Source organism: Taudactylus pleione, unplaced genomic scaffold, assembly GCF_031769625.1.
Source record: "Taudactylus pleione unplaced genomic scaffold, aTauple2 ptg000080l, whole genome shotgun sequence".
In the NCBI taxonomy this organism is placed as follows: Eukaryota; Metazoa; Chordata; class Amphibia; order Anura; family Myobatrachidae; genus Taudactylus; species Taudactylus pleione.
The window spans coordinates 8,820,754-8,835,734 of NW_028284482.1; the positions used below are offsets into that span (position 1 = coordinate 8,820,754).

A 14,981-nucleotide genomic window follows, 5' to 3' on the forward strand; every position below is an offset into this window, starting at 1 on the left:
GGGGGGAAACTGATGCATGCTCTAAGTACTAAGAATAATAAATATCAAAAATATATATATAATAAACTATCAATTAACACATGGTTTTCTATAGAGATTCTTAGTACATGTTTGGTCAAAGATGTTTGCCAACCTACCACTTAATGGAGTACTGCAATGCACAGGACCAATACTAATTAAAATCACCTGGGGCAATTAGGAGGAGTGCTAGCTCAGGAGAAGGGGTATCACACCTTCAAGTGTACCTTAAATTAGGGGTGAGCGGGTTCGGATTTCTGAAATCCAAACCCCCCCGAGCCCCCCCAATCCGAGGCCGATCCGAGTCAGGCTCGACTTTTCCCGCCTGACTCGGATCTGAATTCGAGGCAAAATGTCATCATCCCGCCTTCCAGGTCTCGCGGGTTTTGGATCCTATATAAACTTCCTAGTGCTGAAGCTGCTGCCACTAGTCATGACATAGACGATAACATGCCATCAACATCGTCTGCCAAGGCCGATGCCCAATGTCATAGTAGAGGGCACATACAATCCCAAATTGAAAAAGTTCAGGAAAATGACCTTGAAAAAAACATTTAAATCATCTGAAGAGAAACGTAAACTTGCCAATATGCCATTTATGACACGGAGTGGCAAGGAACGGCTAAGGTCTTTCCCTATGTTCATGACTAGTGGTTCAGCTTCACATGACGATGGAAGCCCTCCTCCCGCTAAAAAAATCAAACGAGTTAAGCTGGCAAAAGCACAGCGAAGAACTGTGCATTCTAAGACGATATCACAAATCCCCAAGGAGAGTCCAAGTGTGGTGGCGGTTGCGATGCCTGACGTTCCCAGCACTGGACGGGAAGAGGTGGCTCTTTCCACCATTTGCACGCCCCCTGCAAGTGCTGAAAGGAACACCCACAGTCCACTTGCTGATATGCAAATTGAAGATGTCACTGTTGAAGTACAACAGGATGAGGATACTGGTGTAGCTGGCACTGAGGAGGAAGTTGGCGAGGAGGATTCTGATGGTGATGTGGTTTGTTTAAATCAGGCTCCGGGGGAGACAGTTGTTGTCCGTGGGATGAAAAAGCCCATCACGGTCATGCCTAGGCAGAAGACCAAATATTCCAACTCTTTGGTCTGGCAATATTTCTATCCAAATCCGGACAACAACTGTCTTGCCATATGTACCATATGTAAAGGTGAAATAAGTAGGGGTAGGGACGTTAACCACCTAGGAACATCCTCCCTTATACGGCACCTGCAGCGCGTTCATAAAAAGTTACTGTCAAGTTCAGAAACTTTGGCTAAGACCGTAAGCAGTCCAGGGACACCTAAATCCCTTTTTCCTGTTTTATCCAAGGAATCGGTGGATGAGGAGGATGAGGATGACATCTTGCCTCCATAGAGCCAGTTTGTGCAGGGACACATTAATTGCCAGCTTGTTTTGTGGGGGCCCAAACGAACCAATCATTTCAGCCACAGTCATGTGGCAGACCCTGGCGCTGAAATGATTGGTTTGTTAAAGTGTGCATGTTCTATTTATACAACATAAGGGTGGGTGGGAGGGCCCAAGGACAATTCCGTCTTGCACCTCTTTTTTTTCTTTGCAGTATGTACTGTTTGGGGCCTAGTTTTTCAAACTGCCATCCTGTCTGCCACTGCAGTGTCACTCCTAGATGGGCCACGTGTTTGTGCTGCCCACTCGTGTCGCTTAGCATAGTCATCCAGCTACCTCGGTGCAATCTTTTGGCCATAAAAACAATATTGTGAGGTGTGAGGTGTTCAGAATAGACTGGAAATGAGTGGAAATGAAGGTTATTGAGGTTAATAATTGCATAGGAGCAGAAAAACCCACAAATTCTGTGATTTAAGCTGTTTTTATGCTTTTTTTCAAAAAAATACAGATCCAAAACACAAAACCCAGAACCCAAAACACGGAAGGGTGGTTTTGGCAAAACCAATCCAAATCCAAAACACGAAGAAAGATCCAGATCCAAAACCAAAACACAAAACACGAAAAGTGGCCGGTGCACACCCCTACCTTAAATACACACATACATAGGTCCTGTGCATTGCAATACACACATGTAATGGGCACTATTACAGTTAAATCCTAGATAAATGTATACATTCTATCAGTATTAGGGATGTTAGGGACCCACCTGATGAGGTCGCCATGACGTGGTGGGGGGGCAAACATCTTTGGCCAAACATGTACTAAGTACCTCTATAGAAAACCATGTTAATTGATAGTTTATTATATATATTTTTGATATTTATTATTCTTAGTACTTAGAGTGTACATCAGCTTCCCCCCTTCTTTCTGCATTAGAACTACAGGTCTCAGCATGGTAGCACCTCTTATTATGTTGTAATTAGGTTGTGCAGCCCATCCACCCCCTTTTTGTGCAATGTAAGCAATCTTGGTTTTGCCTGATGGAAAATTGGCAGGTTAAAGGGTAAAGTGCACATTGGTTTAATAATCCACAACATAACTTGAGGTTCCTGTCAAATTTATTAGGAGTTGGTAGGTGAAGTCTGGGTGCAGGAGAAATAGTCGATGCAGGAGGGGTAGTAACTCCAGGTCCTGCGGTATAATTTAGGATCATATCCTGATGAGTGGAGATTTCCTGAAGACATTGCGCCAGCTGGTGACTTGTTACTTCCACCAGACATCCCGCAATATTGCTGAGGAGGTTCGGTGTAAGAAAAATTCCTTCGGCCGGATCTATGTGGCCAGTACAAACTGTCAGACTAGTATTTATATGTGAACCCGGTGTCTGATATTCGTCTGTGTTGGTGTCTGGAGACATGTAATGAAAGCTGGCAGGCCTAAGGAGACCTCCTGTTAATGAAGAACACTTCCCTGACTGGTAATCGAACCCGGGTCTCGGCGGAGAGATGCCGGATCATACCCACTAGACCACCAGGGACATTGGTGTTGAAGACAAGTTGTTATGTGCAATCAGAATAGAGTATAACAATAGATTGAACAGGCTGATACTGGATTAATACTGTACAGTAGATATATAATAAAACACTCTTCTTACTGTAACTGGAATGCTGGAGCGGTAGATCTTGGCAACTTATTCACCAGGCTGAAACTGGGTTGTTGCTGTAGTCCAGGGTCCAGGAGCACTCAGATAGTAGCAGGACCAGATGCAGACAAAACACCGGAATGGGTAGTAGGTGATGATACCAGGAATAGCATCAAATGGAGCAGGAACCAGGAACATTCACCATGTAGTGAGAATGGTATACACAGGCGAGTTATAGGTTTGGATAACTGGAACAGGTAGGTATTATCTGTGCCACTAGTGGGATAGCTGCTTCAGGCACAGACAGAACCAGATGCTGTCCGGACACCGGAATGGATAGTGGATGCTGATACCAGGAGCGGCATCAATGATGCAGGAACCAGGAACACTCACCATGCAATGAGAATTGTATACACAGGCGAGTTGCAGGTTTGGATAGCTGGAACAAGTTGAGATTCTCTGTGCAGCCAGTGGAATAGCTGCCCCGGGTGTCGATCACTTGCAGGAATCTGTATAGCAGAAGGAAGCAAAACTGCAGAAACTGGATACAAGTAAGCAACAGGAGCTCAGTATAGCTCAGTCAGTAGGAACTGAGGTTAGATATTGTACTGGCAGTTAGGTAAATTCAGCAGCTGGGATATATACCCCTGGGTTACCTGGGAAAGGCTGAGCAGAGACAGGTGGTATGATGAGGCTCAGGCTATCACTTGATTGGCTGTTGCAGACAGATGATTGGAACTTGTCACTACGGTACTCTGTAGCAGGCCAAGAAACACTGAAGCCTATGCATCTGGGATGTGATAGAGAGCACTGGCAGAATTGGTAAGTGACCCGGCGGCAGGGGAAACAGACCCAGGTTGTGACAGCTAAGACTCTTCTCAGGATTTGTCATTTCTAATGACACAAGTAATATTGTACAAGCATTATAACTAGGTGAATTTGAACATGTACCATGTTTTGCACACATAATAAATTTGGTGGTTCAGATTTTCTTAAAGTGACAGGTGCATGCAGAAGATAGTGACTCTGGGCCAAAACATTTCTGTACATATTTGCCATTCAGCAACTGCAGTTAGAAGATTGCAGCAGTTGCAAAAACAGTTCCATTTGCCATGCCACCAACTGAAGCAAGTCTTAATAACCAGGTAAAATTCCACCCTTGATATGCTTCAGTGACTGGAGAAACAGCAACAAGCCATCCAACAAGCAATGACATAGGGACTGGGATTGGCGGTTGTACCTTAGTCCAGCACAGTGCAGAATACTCTCTGTTTTATGCAAGCTACTGAAACCATTTGAAATTGTAACCAATAAAGTGAGTTAGGTCACTGCCAGCCTGAGTCAGGTGATTCCCTTAATGAAACTACAGGAACAGCAGCTAGAGAAGCTAAAGGAGGAGATGAAACAAAGAGATTCCCCCAAGTATGGGACCAAAGGGTTTACAACATCTTAAAATCAGATCTTTACATTTTGCCAACCATGCTTGATCCTAGTTGTACTTAATGTCTTTCTTTCCAACCAGCACAGATCTTAAGAAATGCAAAGCGCTCTTTGCAAGCAAGTTGACAGCTCCAGTGGCACATGACATGATGATGTCTTCTGCTTCAGTTTCTCCTGCAAATGCTGCTGCCAAGAAAAAAATGACTTTTACCTAGAGACCCACTAGTGATGATAATGAGTCAACTCAGTGCACCAGAGTGAAACAACATAATGACATCTGGTCAGGATTAAAAGAAATGCCCATAATTATTGACACATTTACCATGACTCAATCTGATACCGTAATCATCAATAGATTAGTGTAGGATTATTTTAATGACAGATTAAAATTAACATCTCACACAGGGTCTCATTCAGACCCAGTCGCAAGCACCGATGTGCTCACAACCGGGTCGATAGTTAGCCCTGCGCGTGCACAGCGGGTGCACTGCACGTGCGCAAGCCCCGGAGCGAGAGAGAAACTCTCTCGCTCCGGAGCTCTCTACAAAGGGGCAGCTGTCGATGTTGATGGCCAGCTCGCCCCGTTTTGTAGGCGGGCCGGGGGGTGGTTTCCAAAATGGAGGCATTCCTTAACGAACGCCTACCATTTTGTGGGCGGCCGCACAGACATCATCAGTGATGTCAGTGGGGAGTTTCCTGCTCTTTCAGAGCAGGAAGCTCCCTGGGGTTTGCGGCTGCCGAGACCCAACCTTAGGGTCTCGTCGCAAGTCCCAATGGTCGCGATGGTGTTCACCATCGCGACCCTCAACCTGGTCGGTCGTTAAGCTGTGGGTAGTAACCCACAGCTTACCTAAAGACCAAGAGGCCGCACTTCAAAAATGAAGTGGCAGCCCTCATTCAGAATGAGCGCTCGCTTCTTGCGAGCACCTCTGAATGAGGGCCACAGTGCTGGGAGGATAAGAAAATTTGAAGCCCCTTGTACAAATTTACTTTTGTTTAATTAAAATGACCACCCTCCAGTGTGTACTGGGAAAGAGTGTTTAGCACAGCTGGGAACCTTGTGAGCAATCAGCAAAAGGTGTGAAAAAGTAGGTGTGGAAAGGACGTGGAAACCAGCATACATAGAGGAAACTAACCGAATACTACAAGATACAACTACATATAAGAAATTGAATGCAGATTCCACAACAAACTACAATAATCTTCTGAAGACTCTCTTCATTGAAGGCCGGAGCAATGGTATAATCCCTACACAAGGAAAATATTTCATATACAATCCACACTCCACAATCCCAGTATTCTATTTGTTCTCAAAAAATTAATTAACACCCCACCATTCCACCAGGGAGACCATCAACTTAGGTGTCAACTCCAACAGCTCAAATCTTTCGCAGTATCTCAACTACTTTCTGCAATTTTATGTACAACAGCAAAATTTATATCTTAAGAATGCAACACACATACTGCAAGAATTAGCATATGTTACATGGAACCCGAATATGTGGCTGGTCACCGGTGATGTTACTGTGCTCCACACATCAATCAACCATGAACAGGGCATTGAAAGCATCTTACAGATCCCTACCAAAGACAAAATACTGGAAGAAGAACATCTAAAATTTATGCTGGATAGGATCCAATAAACTGTATACTCCAGCAAAATAATTTATGGTGTGAAGGTAACTATTCCTTACAGCAGCAGGGAATTGTAAGAAAACCAAGTTTGCACCAAGCTACGCAAATCTGTTTATGAGTGTATTGGTTATGAAAGAGGTTCATAGATGACATCATCTTCATTTGGGAGGGAACAGAGGAAGCACATCAACAATTTATACTATTAATGAACTCCAACAACAAGAACCTAAAATTAACATAAAGAAAGAAGGTTTATGTGAACAGCTTCATATTTGCAACAAGTGACCATTACCCAAAATGACTGGATAATATTCTGAAAGGACAGTTTACCAGAATCCGATGCCAATATCGACAACTACATTACACAAAGTGAAGAATTGAGAGACCAATTCTTACAGAAAGAATACAATGAAGATTTAGTGAATCAGGTGTATCAATAAGTTCTCCATAAGGTCAGGGATGCACTGCTGAAGTACAATACTAAAGACAAGACCACCTCATCTGAGCATAATCTACTGACTGAAGTCACCATCTACTCAGGGAGGAACAATTTCTTCAGAGGTTCCCCATTGCAGAGAAATCACATAAAGGTAATGAAGACTCTTGATCGACTGACCTGTACTTGCCGGGAACCTGCTGATTAATTTCATATTATCAAAATCCCGAAAGCTAACAGATGCCTGAGCCGGTCCCCAGCCGTTCTATTCAAATTTACATACCCCCACTTCTAGATTCGCACTTTTGAGCACTAGTTATTGCTATATAATTACAATTACCAGTTCACTATACTACACAAATATATATATATATATATATATATATACATATATATATATATATACAGGGCCGCCACTACCACTAGGCAAACTTAGGCATTTGCCTAAGAGTGTCGGCCACTGCAGGGCAGTAGTGTGGACGGCACATAAGTACCGTCTGCACTACACTACTAGGAACAAACACACAACCGCCAAAGCCGGCAGCTGTGTGTTTGTTTTAGCAGCCGATGAGAGTCAGACAGACTCTCATCGGCTGCTGCGTCCACTGCCGGAGCCGGGCTTCCGGCTCCCGCAGTGGCTGATGGGAGAGACGTCATGACGTCTCTCCCATAATGCAGAGCGGGCCAACCTGGGAGGACGCCGGACAGAGGAGCATCCCGGAGTGGGGATTAAGGTAAGTGGAGGTTTTTTTTTTTTTCATGTGTGTGTGTCTGGCCAGGGGGGGGACGGACTACTGCTGGAGTACTACAAGGGGAACTGCGGGGATACTACTGGGGCACTACTAGCGGCACTGATGGGGGTACTACTAGGGGCACTGTTGGGGGCACTAATGGGGGTACTACTAGGGGCACTGTTAGGGGCACTGCTGGGGGTACTACTAGGGGCACTGCTGGGGGTACTACTATGGGCACTGCTGGAGGGACTACTAGGGGCACTGCTTGGGGGACTACTAGGAGCACTGCTCGGGGTACTGCTGGGAGCACTTCATAGAGGGGGATTACTACTAGGGGCTCTGTTGGGGGGACTACTAGGAGCACTGCTGAGGGTACTACTGGGGGCACTGCATAGAGGGGGATTACTACTAGGGGCACTGCTGGGGGGACTACTACTGGGGGCACTACATAGGGGGGATTACTGCTGGGGGCACTGCTGGGGGGCTAATACTAGAGGCACTGCTACTGTAGGAACTGCACTGGTGGGACCACTACTGGGGGCATGCATAGGGAGGGCTGATACTGGGGGGATTACTACTGGGGCACTGCTGGGGGGGAGACTACTACTGGGAGCACTGCATCGGGGGGACCACTACTGGGGGTACTGCATAGGGAGGGTTACTACTGGGGTCACTATATAAAGGGCACTGCATAGGTAGGGGACTACTACTGGGGGCACTGTATAAGGGGCACTACTGAGGGCACTATATTGGGGGCACTGCATGGGGGGACCTCTACTGGGGGCACTGCATAGGGGGGATCACTACTGGAGGCACTGCATAGGGGGCCGCTGCTGGGAGCACTCTATATGCAGAGATTGATGTATAGTGAAATAGATACAGAATAGAGGAGAAAATTGTTCAGAATAGCTGTTTAGTTATAATAATTTTTTAATGAATAAACATTTGATGATAACAGCGTAAGTGAATAAAACAGTTGAACGTTAATGACTACTGTGGTTCATTTTGGAAAGAAAATGTGTTGTACAGTGAGTTATACTGGAAGGAAGTGCTTCATGCTTTTTCAGGGTCAAGAATGGCATGTCTGCTCACTGGGCCTGATTCATTATGGATCGCTATTGCGTTCGCAGCTGCAATTACGCATTTAGGTCTGCTGCAGAAATATGCTAATGAATGCAATCACACAGCCAGCATAGAAATGCCCACTACCACTATCTCACTTCCGTAATACCTTGCAGTCCTGCGTATACATCGGTATCATCGAGTAACATCGGCCCCTCATGCACAATTACAACAGGTCTTACCCTACACAGAAATTGCTAACCTCATCGCACACAGCGAGTACTCAAGCTGCGTATGCCGTTGCAGTGGCTAATTTATGCATGCCCATGCAACTGCGTTCAAACAGACAGGCACACCTGCGTTTCTCCTACCTCTCCCCTGTCACCACCCCCAAATGCTGATGTCCTGTCCCTTGATCTGCGATGGCTTTGTATCTGCATAGGTGATCGCGATGCCAACTCATGTGCAGTACTTACCATAAGCCGATTTGCGTACGCTGTTGCAGTTGCAATCTGTAATGAACCAAGCCCACGGTTTACTGTGCTGGTTTCTGAAGTGGCTGCTCAGGTAAGTCCTGTTCAATTCTTTGGCTGATAATGCATGTCAGGGGTTTTACTCAGTGTCTCACTACCTGGGATAGAAGGCAGCAGGCTTGTTAAGAAACACTGTGATTAACTGACTGTGAGTAATGTACCAATTTTGAGAGAGGGAACCTGTGTGTTTAGTCAGAGCACAGACGGGTTAGGATTTTGTTTTATGTTTTTTCTTTTACTGCACAATAAAATAGCATTGGCTATTTATACAGAAACCCTGGACTGGTGTGCTGTTTCCTGGCTGCTGTGTGTTTGGAAGTGCCCATCTACCCCAGGAGAGGGCACCCCTACCTTGATCCCCTAACAATATAAATATATATATATATATATATATATATTATAATATACATATCACAGCTGTAACTAGACATTTTGGTGCCCTATGCCAGAAAGAGCATTGGTGCCCTCCCCATTTTTTAAATATGGACATTAACCACGCGCCAAAGGGGTCATGACAAATCTGATTTGTTTCATACAATAATGATCACTTCGTACAAACTGCCTTATCCACTGTTATCCAGGTGTCGTTGCATAATAGTGTGAATCCGATGGTTGCAGTGATGATACACAATAATTATGCCGTATAATAACTCGCCAGCTCTAGAGGTAGGAGAGGGCTGGTGAAGCTGCACCTGCAGCAGGATTTATCCATCAGAACAGCCGTGTACAATCCGGGAGCAAGTAGTGTAGATCACTGACTGAAAGAGTGCTGCTTGTAGTGTATATACCCTGCGCTAGCAGTTGAACTCAACAGCAGGGGTACTCGAGAAGGTGTGCTGGTAACTGTGCCTAGGTAGGGCATCAGTTGTTGTGTTCAGAGTCGGATTAGTGCTTCGGGGGGGCCTGGGGTGCTTAAGACAAGGTGCCCCTTTGACCTAAAATACAGGCTGCGCCCTATTGTACTGATTAAGTGTTCAACTTGCCGTGAGTTGCAGCAGTGGATACTTAATTACTGGAGCAATTCAGTATTGCTCCAGTGTAGGGACAGCTGTTCCTATAAGCAGCTGTCCCCGCGATCAGTAACCACTGTTACTTCAGTAGCAATGAGCAGTGATACTTACCAGTGCCGGATCTGTCCTAAGCACATCCGTGCCCTGAGGTCATGCATATGTATGGCTGCAGGTCACTCACTGCTGAGGGGTCGCTATTGCTTATGAACTGAACATCTCAGTGGGTACTGTGGACAACATTGTTCATGCAACTGGGGAACAAGAAAAAGTGTTCACGAAGCAACTCACAGAAGATCACAAAACCAATAGGATGGAAATATCTCTCATGCACTTGATGCCGTACCATGAGGAGGGAGTGCAGCTCCTGCAGTGTATTGTTACAGACGATGAAACGTGGGTGCATCATGTGACACTGGAAACACACATCATCCCCACCTTCAAAGAAATTCAAAACAACTCCATCAGCAAAGAAGTTCACGGTGACCGTATTTTGGGACCACAACATCGTGCTTCTTGGTTATTTCCTCACTAAGGGAGATACTGTGACTGCTGCCATCTATTGTGACACATTGAGCCAGCTGCAGAGGGCAATTCATCGAAAACGACCTGGGTTGCTGCAAACAGGCATCATATTGCTGCACTCTAACGCCAGGCCACGCTCAGCCAACCTCATGTGTGAGTTATTACGGCGCTACCATTGGGAGGTACTGGACCATTCTCCCTACAGCCCTGACCTGGCATGAGTGATTTGCAACTGACAGTGAAGTTCAGCAAGCCAACATGCCCTGACACTGATTTCTTCTATGCTGGGATAGATGCCTTGGTGTACTGCTGGAACAAATGCTTAGACAAGTATGGGGACTATGTGGGAAAATAATCTGTACCAAGGCCATACTATTGATTATATATGTACAAGTTGAATAAATTATTGTTACCTTATTGAACCACCCTAATAAAATAATTTTGCACTTTATAATTTATCATACATTCTATAATAATCATTTCCCCATTCATTCTCAATTCACTACCACAAGACCGTCTACACCTTAATTTTTCTCTGGTTGTAAATCTGTGTTGTTGTAAACAAATCCGTTTCTCAGTGCATCATCATGCATGGTTTAGTCATTCATTTTTTTCCATCCAAAAAAAAAAGTTACTGTGACTCCATCTGTACAGATTGTATTATAGCTTTCAGCCTCCTCCCATTTCTTGCAACTGTACAGCTGCCAGAACTAAGGGTGTAGCTGCATTTTTTCCTCTGTTATGCCTATGGAAATTGGTTCCTATAAAACACACTCAGGCACCTCCTTAATTGCATCACAGAAAACTTATAACTGTGAAATATCACTATACAAGCATTGCCATTCACACTGCAAGGGAGAGAGGACTTCCAGACTCTGAGCTGGTTATACAAGGTAAGATCTCCAGGGTAGGGAGAAACATATATTGCAGATTACACAACTTTGTGAATATTGGTGCAGAGCAGTTATATGGTGGTTGAAAGAACAGTGCTAAATGACAATTAGTTTAACACCACTGTATTTTCTTATTTATAGAAATGTCCCCATTTTATAGGAGCTACATATTAAAATCAAAATGAGTTTATCACATTTAAAATCAACTTGTGGTACACATCCTAGGCCTCCTGGTGGCAACGAAATTCTGCAGGACCCGTTTTATAATAAATCTTGTGGAGACAAAATGTCTTTGCATTGTTTTATGACAAGCAACACAAGTTTATACATGGAATTACATATTTAATAGCAAAATCACAATTTATTACACTAGCATAATATAAAATGTCCTGTTATACTGATTAACAGACAAAAGTTATTCTCTTTAATAATAATATTTGCTTACTATTACTGCTATGCCATATGCTGCTAGTTCCCAAACAAATTTGACAAAAGAAATCTAATAATATTCTTTAAATGCTTTATGTTTTTTTCATGCTTTTCACTAGCAGTTTATTATGGGGAATGACGGCAACATAACACTATTAATGTAATTAGACACTTTCCTAGTGTTATTACAGTAACTATGTTTCACAATTGATGTCATGTTATCAGTGAGCGTTAGGTAGAACACCTACTGTATGTTTCTGAGCAGTATATTTCTACAGCGTACAAACACTAATTACAAACTGTAGACGCATATTCATGAGAGTTTGCAATCATCTATTATCTGCTCTATCTAACACAGCAAGGGATTGGGCAAAGCATTGTTATGCTCCTATATGACATTTTCTATGCTCATTTCAGAAAATGATGGCCCAAATCATGTACTTTCTGGGTTGTGACTCTCAAAACGGAAAATAAAGAAGGATTTTGTACTAATGATGGTTCTGGTCTTTGTGATGGAGATACTGTATTACAGATAGTGGAAAGCAGACAAAATGACCTATCTAATATGTAATATAGAACCACAACATTTAAGCCATTTTTATGCTGTCAGTGCCAAGAAAAACTTTTTCCATTACTCCAAAATGTATTTTATTTCCTTGAGCAGATTCTTAATGCCAGGTGAAAACGTTCCATGCACTATTCATGCAGCTTAGATAACACTAGTGTGACAGCAGCACAAGGCAGAAATGGTAGACTGTATTTGTATCACAGTCATCTCCAGCATATAGATATATACAGCTGTTTAATATTATATCATTTACAGTGTGCAAGACACTTATTTACCAGCAGCTTTAACATTGAATTGTACTTAACCTTTATCAAGTTAAGTTATCAAGTTATAGTCCCGTACAGTTAGACATACGCTGTGCACTCAGAAATCAGTGCAACAATCCTGATGATTGCAAATTAGTACAGAGATTAAGAAATGTGGGTGTGGCTCTGCATACGGAATTACAGTCGTGTAGGGTGAGTCCCAGGATCATCTTTTTCATAAATTATTATATTTTACCATATGAATTACTTATTAATATTATTTAATATTTTGCCAATTAAATGGCTAATTACTGTACATACCAGAAACAGAGAGAAATCACAATTTGGGGTTTGGGAGAGTTTAGGTGTGAGTTGGGTCCTGCGAGCTATTCTCACAGCGAACTCAAACTCCAAATTTAATTTGCAATCCAATCCTAAACTCACCCTGATTTATAGGAAATCACATCTTTTTGTGCACACCCCCTGAGCAGGTGAGAAAGTAGGGAAAACTTTATTTTAAGGTAAAAATGTCGGGACGCAGTGCAGAACATCTTGTACTGTACATCCCTCCCAATTAATAATCACACACTTGGAGGAGTTTCAATAGCATAATTTGGCAAATAAAGACATGTTACTTTTTATATGAATTTCCCTTGAAATCACAATAATGGGTTACATGATGTGGGACAGGTATGTGGAGGTTTTTGCATTGATGGCAAAACGGTTTTTACAACTTGCACATGATAGGTAAAAGTGTTTACTCCAACTTTTTACTAATGCCCCCCACCTTTCATGCACTTCTCCCAGTTCATTTTTTTAAGAAATGACGCACAACCTTGCTGCAAGTACCACAAATTGTCATCTCTAATTGGATCTCGCATATCTCGGGTGTGCGTATTCGAGAAATGTATGTAAATTTCATGAAGCAAACTCACTTATGCAAACTCGCACCTAATTGGATTGACCATGATGGGTAGAAGTAGAGCAAACACATCATACAAGGTTACTCTATCTGATTGGTTGGGATTTCTATCACACACATCTCACCATCACACACATCTCACCATCACACACATCTCACCATCACACACATCTCACCACTATATCAGTGAATGTTCAGCCCTGTCGGCGAAGCGTTTTTTGCGTGTATTTGCACTGCAAGTATAGGAGATGCAGAATCCTATGTATTACAAACACATCACCATTTATGACTGAAGAGGTGTAACTGGGCTGTAACTGGCGTGCTCACATAGGCAAAGATCAGTGAGGGCGTGTCAACACATCTGTGGCCATGCAAAGTTGTACAAAAGATGTATTTTTTACACCACGTACAGTGTAAGCTGATTCACGTGCGGACTGATGATCACTAGTACTGAACCAAGTATACGAACAGGTGGTGGGCACACTGCAAATATGTGTACAGCTCTGCATATGGGCGAATATATTTGCAATTATTTTTATACACCCAATGCAGAATCACATACACCTGATTGAGATTCCAATTCAGATTCAACTCAGCTTTCCGCTCGTCTGCAGTGTACAGATTCGTCATCTCTGGATGGCGTAAACTGTACTGCGACATGTAAAAAAGCAGGGAAGTTGAATACTTCCCTGCTCTCTGTCCATCACCCGTCGCTTACTCTGCCCCCTTTAAACCAGCATCTTTTGCAGCAGGTCTGATGTCACTTGCAGGCCTCATAGGCCGGGACTCGCGCAGTGGGAAGAAGACATATCAGACTCCCGATATGCCTGTCTTCTTCACGCTGCGTCCTGGGATCACGGAGGGGCAGTTTACCGGAGGATCTCGCCGGGCAGGTAAATTTACATGAATGGCTAGAAAACATTGCTATATATCGCATCGATGTGATGGGATATATAGTTATATTTTACAGTAGCCATTTCATGTTCTAAATGGATAGAGCCCACTATCCTTATGGTGGGTACACACTACACGATATGCTCCCTGAGCGATATCGTGTAGTGTTGTCCCCGGCAGGCTGTGCTCAATGTCGTTCATGACATTGAGCACAGCCGCTGAATGATATCATTAACAATATCGTTCAGCGCCGGGCTCTCTCCCCCATTCCCTGACATGCAGCAACCTGATGAGATCGTCAGGTTGGCCTGCATGTCAGCCCGATGAACGATGATGATGAACGACCCGCGGGAACGCGCATCGTCGTCATCGTTCATCTTTTTGGTGTTAAAAATGGACGATAAAGTGGACGACTGAACGATAACGATATCGTAATTGTTCAGTCGTCCACTTTATCGTCCAGTGTGTACGCACCATTACAGAATTTCTATATCCAACTGATCTGATAAGATGCTTCGTCATTTCTGACAAACTAATGGTGGGTACACACTACACGATATGCTCCCTGAGCGATATCGTGTAGTGTTGTCCCCGGCAGGCTGTGCTCAATGTCGTTCATGACATTGAGCACAGCC

General features: G+C 43.7%; 1 protein-coding gene across 1 annotated transcript in view; it reads left to right on the forward strand.

Moving 5' to 3' along the window:
• Positions 1 to 11,200: 11,200 nt before the first annotated feature.
• The window catches only part of EMP1 (epithelial membrane protein 1), a 53,265-nt gene continuing 49,484 nt past the window's right edge, over positions 11,201 to 14,981 (forward strand). The window contains exon 1 of the mRNA XM_088468047.1: positions 11,201 to 11,288. The gene's annotated coding sequence lies outside the window, so the exon portion shown is untranslated. The remainder of the gene's footprint in view (positions 11,289 to 14,981) is intronic.